Source organism: Eucyclogobius newberryi, unplaced genomic scaffold (assembly GCF_026437365.1).
Source record: "Eucyclogobius newberryi isolate DKJ021-1_F unplaced genomic scaffold, fEucNew1.0.hap1 SCAF_1, whole genome shotgun sequence".
Lineage (NCBI taxonomy): Eukaryota > Metazoa > Chordata > Actinopteri > Gobiiformes > Gobiidae > Eucyclogobius > Eucyclogobius newberryi.
In genome coordinates, this window is record NW_027315723.1 from 35,787,166 (window position 1) to 35,802,892 (window position 15,727).

The window sequence follows — 15,727 nt, forward strand, 5'->3', positions numbered from 1 at the left end:
GTTAAAAAATGGCGCGACAGCGCCACCGACAAAAGTCAAAATACATTGCGCCTATGGGAGACGCCCCGAGGTCAACTTTGGCGTAAAGCTACGAAATTCGGGACACGCATTCCTCTCGTGAGGATAAACAAAAAAAAACATTGTGGCCACGCCCCCAAACTTACCCTATGGCCGCCATCTTCCTTTGAAAATGAAAACAAGCTGAGTTAGCCATTTTGTTTACGTCAAACTTTGACGAACTCCTCCTAGGGCGTTTTGCCCACCGACTTCAAAATCGGCGTACGTCCTCTGGACAAGTGGGGCATCTAAAGTTATTCAATTTTTTGAGATACCGTTTACGGTCTGTGTGCGGCGCAGCCGCAAAGTTGGACAACTTATTTTGGAATATTGCAGGTCTAAAAATTGCTCCCATTTGATCAAAACCAGTCCGATTAGGACCAAATTTGAATCAGTTGTTAAACTTTCTAGTTTGGACCAGTTTAGGCTGACAAAATTGAAATGGCAGTGATAGCGCCCCCTACAGAGTGACCTTTAAATTAACATTGAAGGTCAAAAATTAGTTTTACCAAAATTGTCTAAACTTTACCCAAAATTCTATTTTGCCGTCCCGATCACAAAAGCCAATCACAAAAATGCCTAAATTTTTACGCCGTAGTCGTAGCGATGACAGAAACCTCCCATGTTATCCCTATGGGAAAACCACAAAATCTCTCAAATTACCACATTTTTATGTTTTACACTTTAACGAAGTCCTCCTAGTGCGTTTTGCCCACCAACCTCAAAATCGGTGTACGTCCTCTAGACAAGTGGTGTATCTAAAGTTATCCAAATTTTAAGGATAACTTTTACGGTCTTTGTGCGACGGAGCCGCAAACGTTTCCCAGAATTCTGACTATTTGGCCTTCAGAGTGGCCTATAAACAATAGAGTTTTTCCAAATGACATGATATTTTGAACAAAATTCTAATTTGCCATCCTGATCATAAAAGTATGAGAGCCAAAGTCATATTTTGTACGGCGTAACCGTAGCGTTGACAGAAACATCCCATGTTATCCTTATGGGAAAATCGTAGAATCGCTCAAATCACCACATTTTTACGCTTCACACTTTAATGAACTCCTCCTAGGGCGATTGTCCGATCAAGTTCATATTTGGAGAATATCATCTACACAAGCGGGCCATCCAAAGGTATCCATATTTTGATTCTAAGTGCTACGGTCTCTGTGTGGCGGACCCGCAAATATATGTCAGAAATGGGAAAACAGCGAAATCTCTAAAATCACCACATTTTTACGCTTCACACTTTAACGAACTCCTCCTAGGGCGATTGCCCGATCAAGCTCATATTTGGGGAAAATCATCTACACAAACGGGGCATCAAAAGTTATCCATATTTTGATTTTAAGTGGTACGGTCTCTGTGCCGTGGAGCTGCAAATATACTGTCACAAATGGGAAAAACGCCAAATCCTTGAAATGTTCACATTTACGCTTCACACTTTAACAAACTCCTCCGTGGGCAATAGCTCGATCAAGCTTTACTTTGGGAAAAATCATCTACACAAGCGGGGCATCAAAAGGTATCCATATTTTTATTCCAAGTGCTACGGTCTCTGTGCGGCGGCGCAGCAAATTTGACTGACACTTGTGTTCATTTGCACTGGATTGGCCATGTCCAATGTGTCGCCGTCTGTCAAGTTCTTTTTTTATTCAAGACACAATAAGGGCGCCATCTTTATCAAGTCAAAAGCGCAGAGTCGGAAGGCCGGCGGCCCGCGAGGGCCGTTGGATGCCGCTTGCGGCTTTAATTTTTATTATTCTTCTTGTTCTTCTGCTTTTTGAGCTCTAATTTGACCCCCTGAACATGCTCAAAAACTCACCAAACTTTACCCAAAATTCAAAATCGGCGAAAAATTTTGTTTTTTCTGGGCCATTTTTTTTTTTGTTAAAAAATGGCGCGACAGCGCCACCGACAAAAGTCAAAATACATTGCGCCTATGGGAGACGCCCCGAGGTCAACTTTGGCGTAAAGCTACGAAATTCGGGACACGCATTCCTCTCGTGAGGACAAAAAAAAAATATCATTGTGGCCACGCCCCCAGACTTACCCTATGCCCGCAGTCTTCCTTTGAAAATGAAAACACACTGTGTTAGCCATTTTGTTCACGTCAAACTTTGACGAACTCCTCCTAGGGCGTTTTGCCCACCGACTTCAAAATCGGCGGACGTCCTCTGGACAAGTGGGGCATCTAAAGTTATTTAATTTTTTGAGATACCTTTAACGGTCTGTGTGCGCCGCAGCCGCAAAGTTGGACAACTTATTTTGGAATATTGCAGATCTAAAAATTGTTCCCATTTGATCAAAACAAGTCCGATTAGGACCAAATTTGAATCAGTTGTTCAACTTTCTAGTTTGGACCAGTTTATGATGACAAAATTTAAATGGGCGCGATAGCGCCCCCTACAGAGTGACCTTTAAATTAACATTGAAGGTCAAAAATTAGTTCTACCAAAATTTTCTAAACTTTACCCAAAATTCTATTTTGGCGTCCCGATCAAAAAAGCCAATCAGACAAATGCCTTAATTTTTACGGCGTAGTCGTAACGATGACATAAACCTCCCATGTTATCCCTATGGGAAAACCGCTAAATCTCTCGAATATCCACATTTTTCTGTTTCACACTTTAACGAATTCCTCCTAGTGCGTTTTGCCCACCGACCTCAAAATCGGTGTACGTCCTCTAGACAAGTGGGGCATCTAAAGTTATGCAAATTTTAAGGATAGCTTTTACGGTCTCTGTGCGACGGAGCCGCAAACGTTTCCCAGAATTCTGACTATTTGGCCTTCAGAGTGGCCTATAAACAGTAGAGTTTTTCCAAATGACATTATATTTTGCACAAAATTCTAATTTGCCATCCTGATCATAAAGTATGAGAGCTAAAGTCATATTTTGTACGGCGTAACCGTAGCGATGACAGAAACATCCCATGTTATCCTTATGGGAAAATCGTAGAATCGCTCAAATCACCACATTTTTACGCTTCACACTTTAACAAACTCCTCCTAGGGCGATTGTCCGATCAAGTTCATATTTGGAAAATATCATCTACACAAGTGGGGCATCAAAACTTATCCATATTTTGATTCTAAGTGCTACGGTCTCTGTGTGGCGGACCCGCAAATATATATCAGAAATGGGAAAACAGCGAAATCTCTGAAATGTTCACATTTACGCTTCACACTTTAACAAACTCCTCTAAGGGCAATAGCTTGATCAAGCTCATATTTGGGGAAAATCATCTACACAAGCGGGGCATCAAAAGTTATCCATATTTTTATTCCAAGTGTCACGGTCTCTGTGCGGCGGACCCGCACATTTGACCGACATTTGTGTTCATTTGCACTGGATTGGCCATGTCCAATGTGTCGCCGTCTGTCAAGTTCTTTTTTAATTCAACACAATAAGGGCGCCATCTTTATCAAGTCGAAAGCGCAGAGTCGGAAGGCCGGCGGCCCGCGAGGGCCGTTGGATGCCGCTTGCGGCTTTAATTGTTTTTGTATCTTGATAATTGTTGTCTGAACTGTAAAAAACATATTATAATTTTCTTTGTCTAGAAGTCTTCAGTTTTTAACCTGTAATGTACAAAAGAAATAATTGTTTGACATATTGGTCTAGGGGTCCAGCTCCAGATCTTGAATGCGACTGGGACAGGGCCTTAGCTGGAGGATTTTACGTGTTGTGCATGTTTTTCAGGTTGAAGGTGGAAACCAGAGTACGCTGCACAAAGGCCTGGGGGGCCGGGTATAACAGGCAGAAGTTTACCCCTCACATGGATTATAACTCTGGTTAAAAAGGCTCAATCATACTCCAGGTATATTTAGGCCAGTGCCATGTTATCTTTGGGTATTTTTAAGGTCTAGGCCAATTTATACCCCTCCAGGCCAAATTGTACCTCATGATATCAGTAGAGTTCAGCTTTGTCAGGTAAGTTAAAGTTAAAGTTACTCTGACTGGAACGTGTGACATCATCACAGCTGTTTAGGTCCAAATACACAACGTTCCACTAACAAACATCACAAACAGGGACTTTGTCTGAACCTCTTGATGAATTACATCAATGGATGTAACAAATTATTTTTGGCTCAAATTATATTGTGAAAAAGAATTTATCTCTAGAAGGCCAGACTTAAACTTTTAAATTGTAAATGTAAGAAGATTCTCTTCTCCACCATAGGCTTTGATATAGACTCTCTCTGGCTTGCTTCCATGGAGATGCTGTCAGCTCACCTGGAAAGTTTCACAGTATCTTCATGAAGGTTGATGACACCAGGACCAAAATTACAGGTCCAGTCCGTGGAAAAGCAAGACTGCTCACAGTAACAATGTATTTTTGAGGAATAAAGACAGCGGTTATTGAATGAATGCAAATTAGAATATTTTCGTGCCATACTGTGCTGCCAAAAAAACAAGCAACATATTGATACACTTGCTAATGTTTTGCAGAAACACTATAAACTGGTTACTAACACCAAAGATTGCTACATTGATGTGCAAATGTGAGAACGATCACACTACTCACCTGGTCTTACAGAGCACCTTTGTCCTCTTCAGCACTGGCCAGTATCAGACCATGGACCACCCAAACCATGTAAGGGGCTGTTAGCGAGCCGTGCAGCCTGATCCGTAGCAGCGCTTGTGGAGTGTGAGCGAGCGCGGTATGTGGCGAGCGCTGATAACCTCCAGCGCAATGCTCCAATAATTGGCCCTGATGAATTGAGCAGCCGGAGAGATTTGCTTGGTGCAAATTGAATAACAGTTGCTTTCCTTTAGTAGATGTGGTAGATAATGATAGCACACAGTGACCCAAGCACGCACAGCACTGGTCTGTTCTGTGTACAAGTGAACTCGGGCAGTGATGTTTTACAGCAGGCTTGTGTTGTGTTGAGCCAAGACTTGCTTCTATATCGGAAAATGTGAAGCCGTAGTAAAGTTCAAAGAGTATATTTATTTTTTCAAAGGTGCGCTATGTAATTTTTCTGGTGAAGTCTGTCACCTGCTTGAGTTCATAGAGATGCTATTGCTTTGACGATGATTTATCAAAATTATAATATCTACATTTAAGTTCTCTGTGAAGCCAAGCAGGTGGCAGAACCCTCACCAGAAAAGTTATGTAGTGCATCTTTAATATAAAGCGTAGAATAGTGAGAGACAGCCATGAGAGCTGATACATCTGTCACATTAAGGTTGCACATTTGATTCCTTGACAATTTTTTGTGAGGTGTTTTTGTTGTATCTAAGCGGGATTCCTCTGGTTACAGCAGATTTTCTCATCAACACAAAACACAATGGATCTGAGCTGGAGTAGAATACACAGGCCTTAATACACCATGGATCTTCTTCACACTGGTGAGGTCCTATTCTATTCCTGATCCAGTTACTGTCTAGTTCTGATATTGTTCCAAGTTTAATCCCATTTTTGATATAATGCACCAGATCGGTGAAAACATCAGACCACATTTCATAGTCGCGCTGCAACAATTAATCGAAATAATTGCTCAGTCGGTAGAGTGCTTGTCCTCTGATCCAGAAGTCGGCAGTGTGAATCCCGCTCCTGACAAACATCATTGACCCACAGGTTGGCAGTTCGATCACAGCTGCAAGACACTTAACCCGCCTCGCCCCAGTGTCTGCGTACACGAGTGAATGTGTGTGTGAATGGGTGATGGTTCCTTGATGTAAAGCGCTTTGAGAGCTTTAGTCTATTATTACTATTAAAATAATAATAGTGTCATCTGGACTATACAGACTCTAAAATACATCCATCAGATTTGTATTTTCTCTATCTAGAATATTCTCTGCAGAAGTTTTCAGTCAGCATACAGTATTTCAACCTTAATGTACAATATAAATCATTACTCGACTAACTAACCGCTATGTATAATGAAAACATAATGCTTTTTCCTTTACTGATGTGTCTTAAAATAATGATATTGCTGCCTAAGTTATAGCCACTGCATCACTATATTTCTACATTTTGCACGCACCTATTGTGAGTGATATTCTCATGATGATACTGGAGCTTGTGTATCCAAACATGGTTGACTCTCTCCCAAAACATTGGACCGCACATCCCAGCATGCTAATTTGTCATGTTTATGACAGAAACGATCTGGAAACAAGTGAAAAATATTCCTCTTTCTCTTTGCTCATAAAGAAAGTTTTAAATCTGTCTACTGTTAACAGGCTCAGCCACAACAGAGAGCCGCTGCCCTGAGAACGCTCTACTCTTCGTCAACACTTCATCTGCACTCAAGACTTCTCTGGCGTCACAACGGTCTATGGCCTTTTTTGTAGCTAAGAGATTAACTCATTCAAATTCAACGCACATCATTGCAACCCATAAACAGAAACATATGAAGAAGTTACAGGGTGGATTTAGCTGTTAATGCTTCAAAATCTGACTCAAATTTGTTGGAACACAAGATGGGATAGATAGACTAAAGCCTCAGATGTTTTAACAAGCAGTTTTACCATTTGACTTCATATACAGTAGTGGTGGTGTTGAGGGGCCACTCGCTAACATGTGGGCAACTGGATCCGGGTTGGAAAATGTGTAAAAGGAGATGAGAGGAGCGTGTGACGACATTACTGCAGATTACACATTACACATGTGGATCACCCAGCATGTCCACAGGAGTCAGACTGGTTCACAGCTCAAATGAAGGATCTATTGCAAAAACACACTTATTTATGTATTATTGCAACCACAATACTTTCATGCTTTCAATTGAAATATGTTTTATTTCAAATTGTATGCCCAGGGATGTGTACTTTCTCCTCTGCTCTTCTCCCTGTACACAAACTGCTGCACCTCCAGCCACGACTCCATAAAACTGATCAAGTACAAAGGACACAACCCTCGTCAGGGTCATCTTGGACGACAGAGTCTGCTACAGGAGGTGGACCGGCTGGTGTCCTGGTGCAGTGATAACAACCTGGAGTTCAACGCCCAGAAGAACGTGGAGTTGACCAAACAGGACCTCAAGTGGGAGCTCACCATCAGCTCCCTCATCAAGAAGGCCCAGCAGAGGAAGCGGGAGCTGAGGAAAGCCAAGCTGACAGCGCGGATGATGGTGCAGTTCTACACGGCCATCATTGAGTCCATCCTCACCTCCTCCATCACCGTGTGGTACGCTGGAGCCACAGCCAGGGACAAATGCAAAGTGTAGCCTTCCATTTCTCCAGGTTTAGAGGACGAGCAGGTCTGATCACAGCTGACCCTTCTCACCCTGGACATGGACTATTTGGACCACTCCCCTCAGGCAGGAGGCCACTCCCCTCAGGCAGGAGGCTATGAACCTCTCTTTCTTCCCTCTGCTGTTAAACTCACAACACCTGTCTCTTTGAATCACTCACACCCACAATCCTTCATATATTTGCACTGTTGTTCTTCTCTTTGTATATTGTATGTTGTGTAATTGGTATTTACATTGTTTTTGTTGTCATTGTTGAACACTTTATTGTATGCATGCCTTTTATTTTATCAGTTTATATATTACTATTATTATTTATTCTTTTATGTTGTATCAAAGTACACTCATATTGTGAGTGTATTTTGACTCATAACAACAAAAGCCCTTCATACATGTTACCTAGAGAAATAAATCCTCAGACAGCTTTGCGTTACCTTTAGACACAAACATGCAAACTCTTCACTACCGGCTTGACCTTTGTTGTGAGATCGTCCAGCGTCAGCACATTATCTGCTTGAGTTTTATGTTCAACATCTGCCAAAGCTCTTTGTCAATTCCTCTACTGGAGCTGCTTCAATTAGCTCCCATGTATCCATAAATCCTGCTCCTGCTCACACAGCTGATGCGCCCCTGACACCCTCTGGTTTCAACTCCAGTGACCCCCGGTGCAGCCTGTGAAGAGGGCTCAGAGTTGGGCCCGGCAAGTATGTGCGGTCAGCTTCACAAAGAGGAAGGAGAGTACAGCAAGAGAGAGAGAAAGAGAGAGAGAGAGGAAAGAAACTTGCTTTTAATAAACAAGATAATAGCTGCCATACGCCCTCCTCACACCACCACCGCGGCCTCGGCATTACTCGATGGCTAATGCTGCTCTTAAAATCTAGACTCATTGTTGACGAATGGGGCTGAATGAGAGTGTGAGAAAGAGAGCAGCAGAAGGATCTTCAAACTAACAATTAAGTGGCGTCAGGATTTTTATGGGCATGATTTAGTCGGAGCGGACAGGCCATAACTGGGCCTTATGGTGGCCCTGGTTTAATACGGTCATGTTGGAGGGAGACTAAAGGGGTTTTTGTGCAGTGTTTTCCTTAATGGCTTGAAAAGGAAAGGTTTTATATTAATAGTGATGGCGGAATTTGGCTATACAACTTTTTATGAGCCTTATTTTAGAAGGCGACCATATCCTGACAGTTCAAAAACAGAAGTGTGAAGTAATCTAAAGTAAGTAAAGGACAGAAAAAGAAAAAGAAAAAGAAAAGCACTAATGCACATAAACACTAATGTAAAAACAATGACAAATTTACATTGGAAGTTTGATCATGAAAATGAACCTAATTCATATTATTTTGATCATTTTCATTATTGGAATATATTAATTTATGTGGTTGTCAAACGTATAAAAAATCAAATGCTAATCGATACTAAAACTAGTTTTGAAACTAAAAGTATCAATCCTAAAAATAACAACGACAAGGGACCTTTCCTGAACAGTTTATAATATAATAAATATAATAATAAATAAAATTTGATAGCATTTCATCCAAATCATTTCACATTTCAAATTCAAATTTTAGTATTACTACAAAACTATTAATTCATGGATAAAATGTTATCAAATTAATGAAATTATTTTAACCTTTATTTTACCAGGCAAAACATGCAAAACAAATGACTTACTTGCAGTGTTGACAGTCAAATCTCACTCTTTACTCTACATAACAATTGAAGAATATTAAATGTTACAAATTGGTACGTTGACTGTGTTTTGCATTGTCCGTGGCCCCTGTACAAACCGATATTGTAGTTTCTGCTTTGGGGCCCACACAGTAGATGGCGCAGCTCCTTTAGACCTCAGACAGACAGTTGTGGTTACACTGGAGGCCTGGCACACTCCACAGTATTATCTGCATGTGTTTGTGAGCACGCGCCACGATAGCCCAAAGATAATGTGGATCCAACGAGGTGCAGCAAAGCAGAAAGTCTCACAACACTGGCCTGATTCAAATTAGCAAAGAATTTCTTCATCTCCAGAACGAAGGGCGTGGAGACCAATGCAATCCCCGTCATACTCTACAATACAAACACTTTGTGATTTATTGCTGAACAGGTTATGACCCATACAAGAGAGTGTTTTTACTGTCTGTTATTAGCCATTCAAATGTTTTTGATTTTTACCCCAAACGCTGTGACCTTTGCAGGAGAACTCAGAGAATGAAGATGTACAAATTTAACCGTTTTTTCAAAAAGATAGATTGCAAGAGATGACTTTTTGTTCGACGCACAAATGAATGGCCTTGTTATTTTTGTCAACAGAGTGGGCTTCTTTTCAATTATAGCTTTTGTTTCTCTGCATGCTTTCAAATAATGACCTTAAAACTGTCAAATCTGTAACAACAACACAAATCTTAACTTGTAAGATATTTATTTGTGCTAGTCTAATATTATCTGGACATAAGAGAGTTGTATGTTTTCAGTTACTAGAAACAAAAAATACTTACAATTGTGCTGTTTGTTTCTTGCTCCCCTGGAATGTTCCACAGTGTGATATTCAGCTTATTTCATTTGGCCGTTTATTGGCTCAAAAGTAGCTTGAAAAATATGCATTCTGAGTGTATACTGTGAGTGGAGTCAGGTGGCATCCCCTGCTTGTCTCTATGGAGATAAGTTTAATGCCGCACAGTGGAAGTTACATAGAGCAAGCAAGGCAGTGAGTCGTGTGTGGAATGGACAGACTTTGTTGCTTGGACCCCGACAGAAACACATGTGAGAGATGGACAGATAATGTACATATTCGATCAAACACATGGCGGTAAAGGCAAAGGAGAAAGTTGAGATATGATTGGTTGAAAGGCAACGTAGCTGTCTGTGATTGGCTGACAGGGACAGACAGGTATTTGAAATTGAAGCTGTTGCTAACGTGATGAGAGGATGAGATTGATCTTTTAAAACACTTGCACAAGAGGATAGGGCTTTGTTTTATACATATACCCAACACAAAACGATTCATGTGGTCAAAGTGACATCTTCATTTTAAGGGACAAAAATACAAACAACAACAATATCATTCTTATATCAGGTTTGTACTTTTGTGGCAAATACTGTACTTTGACATGTTTTGGCAAAGTGTGACTCAAAAATACAGGTCTAACAATACATTTAATATTTTGGCTTGACTAGTGCGAAGACCTAATGAACCTAATCCGGACTAAAAATGTAGAATATCAAGCTGTTTTATATTGTTTTCAGTATGTTACAATTCCCCATATTGTTTTTCTCTCATCACCAGATGCTGCTTTACTTTAATAAGAAAGTGCCCTATGCCGTCCCACTGCACACACTTCTACACATTACCGCTTTATTTGCTCACAGTAACGGCACAGAATGACCACCAAACCCAGAATTCCCTCAGCTCTTAAGACTCTACATGCTCACTCCATATTTTAGGCTTCATTCAGGACATTTGCCATCGCTGCATTTCGAGTGAAAAACCTTCCGGATCACTTTTTTGGACAGTGCTCGTGTCACAGCTCATGATTCTAGTGGAACACGTCATTTACATCCCAGGCAGCAGAGTGTTTTTTCCCCCACAAAGTCATAGCTGCAAAACCGCTGCTAACCAGTTCATGTGGATCCCATGTTCCTTGTGAAATATACTATCCCACTCAACCTCCATCTTGGCCCCGCTGCTCTGGGGCCCCTTATATTTTTTTATTAGCATGTCCTTTTCATTCTTCTCCTCTCTCTATTGTCTTCCGCGGCTCTGTTCTTGTTCTCACAGGGGCTGCTGCTGTTGAAGCCCAGGGAGACTACCGCTGTGGTGTTGGGCCAAGTATTTTTGGCTCTGCTGCTTACATGCAAAATGCAAATTATGGTGAAATCCGTCGCAGAGCTCGATCTAATTTGCTGCTAAAACCACATTTTATTGCGATATCTTTTCTGTCACCTTCGCCGGTTGTAAGATTTGCGCCGACACGTTAGTTATAGTGGCTCACATTACTGGTAACGCAGCATCTGTTCTATTCAATTATATCACTTGACTTGGAATTGACATTTGGTAATGGATACGGTGAAGATATTAAAATGCAGACCCGTCCGAGCAGATCTGCATTGCATCCTTTTATGTGACTTGTGGAATCTATTACAGATAATGGCATGATGAGCACCGGCAGGACTTCCCAGGTAGATCCCCTTGCATGCACTGTAAAATCTTATTTACAGGGAATTTTGGTCGCTGTGCCAACACAAAAAACAGTGTTTTTGGTGTCAATTTGTGGTCACAATCTTTGGAGTCCTCTTTGGAGTCCTATTTTAAAAACAGAAAGAACAATAAGGGAAATGTTGTGTGATATATTATATCACACAACATTTCCCTGAATTCTATGCATTAAGATAAGATAAGATAAGAAGAGCATTTCTAAACACACAAGCTAAGCTTTAACTGAAACAAAACAGTCTAATCTGCACCTAAAGATGTTTTATTATTTCATTGAATCAACTACATTGTATTTCAAAAAACGTTTTTTGAAAATGCATTTTTCTCCCATATAAGGACAAAAAGATCAGCCCTTATACTATGCACAGCAAACTTTACAATCCTGAGGAATTTGTTGATATCTGATAAAAACTCTTATTTGTTCAAGTTAAATCTCCAAAGAATGAGGTGAAATTTGATAATTCAAATACTAAATAAGAAATGCAAAAATCATAATTTAGTTTGTTAGTTTGTATCTCATATATATATGTTCCAAATACGTGATTATTTATGAAAACATTACATAATGAAAAACGTGCATTACATTTCCCCCCTTTCATGAATGTAAGTATTACTACAGAAAACTACAGTTTGAAGTTGATACGTCTACATTTAAGATTGTTTCCTCTTCACTCGCGGTGTCTATATACACATAGTTAGTTATATCTCTAGACTTTCACAATAAAGCTGATGGTAATACTTGAACATTCAGGGTTTATTAAGAGCCTGACACTTTTTTACAGTACGTTGACACATGTCTATTGTGTTGGACCTACATGCATGCTGGGATTCCCCTCTCCGTGTTTATGTGGTATTACTGAGCCCTTTGGCCAGACACTTGGCCGGCCCTCCTGTGTCTGGCACACTGTAACACCGGGCGTGCCAGGACACGCCGGAGAGCCAGGCTGCAGCAGCTCCGCTACAGGAATGTGTCAGTCATTGCTGCCAGTCCATCGCAGCTGATAATTCAAAATGACAATATAATGAAAGTGGCGAGTTCAAAGTGGTCTGATACTGCAATGTGTTACTTTCACCTTCTCTCTCACTGGAGGGGTGGGAGGGGGAGTAAAAGACACATAAAGGAGACAGTGAATGGTGAAGAGCAAGCAGCCCGGCCAAACGGTTTGTGGATCTGAATGCTTTTGGGCCGATAACGTTTTGGCCACGTTCACTCTGACTATCATCTGCTCTGCTCCACAAGGAGGAGAAAAGCTGCTCCTTTTAGACCATTATGATGAAATGTTTTGTTTCCATTTTTGAAAGATGGTTACCCAGAAAATGACATCAGACTTCAACAGCAAGACAAGGCACAAACAGGGAATCAGTCTTCCTTTGAGAAACAAACTCCTCACATTTCCCCATTAAGCAGAGAAATATTAAAGAAGATGGATTGTTGTGCGCAGTGGTGGCTGCACTGGGACATTAGCATACCCAAAGCCCTTTCAGCGCGCCCATTATTCCATCTTTGAGATTCCACCTTGTGGCTTGTGTCAAGCAGAGAATACCTCTGATGGAGGTGTCCTAGTGCGTCTGCTGTGGCTGCGGTGCCAGACAGATGTTGGCATTTGAGTGGGAACCCTTAAGGGAGCGGCCTGTTCCTCAGGGGTGAAGGGGAGAGCAAATTATATTGACAAACATGCATGAGATTCATCCTCTGTCAGACAACCTTTTCAGCAGAGGAAACTTTGACTGATGCCGGCACCACATGAATATTCTTTGTAATTATATTTCCACTCTTTTGGCTGACTGACAGATACAAAAAATACTATTCAAAAACAAAACATCTTGCCCCAAAATTCTGAAGCTGTTCCCTCTAGCTTCACACACTATCTCAGTATCGCATATCCCGGCGAGATTGCCCAGTCTAATGTGGGGATAAGTACGGCCACACTCCTGCGTACTGTGAAGCCTCCCGCGGGACGTCCTGGCTCGGCCGTCAGCACAGGATTAATTAGGAGCTGCGTCGTCCCCACAGACAAATTAGAGGCTGAGCGGCGGTCAAACAGCAGTCGCATTAGGCAGCCGCAACACAGACTAATGCCACGCTCCACACACCGTCCCCGCACACAGGCAGGTAGTGTAATTAATAACACCTCTGAGCTTCAGCATCACCAGTTATTATTTAGCACCTCTGACCCAAAGACATTTTCCTCCCGACTGTTGTGAGAAAAGCGCCTTTTCCCTCATCACCGAGGGACCCAACAGCTTATACAACCTCAAAACACTTCATATATTTTTCATTCGAGCCGTCTCTTCCGCACAGACAACACACAGAGGTTGGTTGGGGCGCCGAATGGAGAAGAGGAGGAGGTTGAGGTGGTGGTTGTTTCTGCTGCTGTGATGGACGTTTATTATTGATATCTCTGTTACTTTCTGTACCAAGTGTTTGCACAGAAACAGGTACAGTAGCACTTCAATGTTCCGCTCCATCAAACTGGAATGAGTTTCAAAAGGTCTGGAAACTAAAAGAATGGATTCCAAGCGGTCAGTTTGAATTATGGCTGAAAGGTTTGGAAATGGGCTCTGTGGTTTTGATTGTGTGATGTTATGACTGATCGGTGCCGCTGTCTTCGCCAGTAATTAGTTATCCATTTGGGGCTTTCTTATGAAGGTTAAATAAACAGATCATAATGAAAAAGTAGATTGTAAAAGCATTGGATTAATCGGTTGAAGCAGACTCAGACTCAGATGATAGAAAATAACAACAACATTTAAAAGAGTTTTGTGGGTGAGATTACCTTTGAAGTTGTTGTTTATTATTTCATAAGAATGGCGGTTTCAATCTAAATACAAACAAATTCGTTCAAAAAAAAAAGGAAAATGTATTTGTAGAGCACAATTCATACAAAAAGACATTCAAAGTGCTTTACAACCATAAAAATACAGTAAAATCACAATAAAACATAAAATCACGATACAAAAAAAACAAACAAATACAAAACAAAAATACAAAAACTAAACTAAACCAAACTCAAAGCATAAATAATCACGTTTTAAAAGAGTAAAGTGCCATCTTTACCCTGGCTTCTTTCACCAGCCTCAGATTTGGGAGAAATGCGACTGACTTGAGCCCATAAACTGCCTGTGTCCTGCTCCACAGACCGGCTGGAGAAGTCATGGATCCCAGAGGAGACTCAGCTCTCGTCCTCACACTCAGATGAACTGGACTGTGCACCTCTAATGTGGCTCTGCGGAGCGGCTGTAATCTGGTCATGGAGTCCAGCCACTGCAGACATATAATGGACTCAGGCGGCACATCACCAAACTGCTCAGAGACTGTTTCTTCAGCACCAAATGGACATTATTTACCCACCTCTTTCCCTGTGGTCATTTCACTGGCACTTCCATGAGTTACTGTACCTCCTGACTCCTGGCTCCTGACATGTTTTCCAGGAGGAGCTCAAGCGCTTCCATGGGGGGTGATCAAGTCAAGTCCAGTTGGATCCAGTTTTTTGGTAGAGCACCTTTCATGCACACAGACGACTCAAGGTCCTTTACCTACAAGTGTAAAGTTCACATCAGCTACACATTACAATAAATATAAAAAAAATACAATTATGACCCAAAAAAAAAAAAAAGGCTCCTAAAAGGAAAAGATTAAAAGAAAACTATATCAAGCTTCTGGGCATGATAAACATAAAAATAAAGCTGTGCAACTTTTATTTTCAGTCAAATCTACTATACTGGGATGATTCAGGGTCAGTTTGTTCTCCAAACCCACAAATAAAACAAAATGTTCTCAAATTTAAAACAGTTAAATAAGCCTGAACTGTTTTACTTTATGTCACTAAATGTCTTTTTTGTGTGTTTGATGAGGATTTGTCATATGCCCAAACTAGTGTCAATTCGACCATCCTCCAGACACCAGCTTTACTCGTATTCACCAAGAAAATCTAGGTGGGATTTGATTTTCCTCTGCAGAACTTTTCCACTTATAATTGGAGTAAATCTGGAGTCTCAGCTTCACAAAGAGTCCAGCCATTTATTTACTCTCCAAAGGGTCAGGAACAGCTTCAGTTTGAAATGGGGCTCATTTTAGTCAGGCATTTTAGGCCCTAATAGATCATGTTCAAAATTAAAACAAGTATTTAATTTATATTTTAATGTGCTGAAATAACCTCGTTTGGTCTGAGCGCTAGGAAACAACATGACCACACAACATCACAGTATTCAGAGGTTTACATGTAGTCAAAAGTGATTTATAAACCATATTATGGAATTCC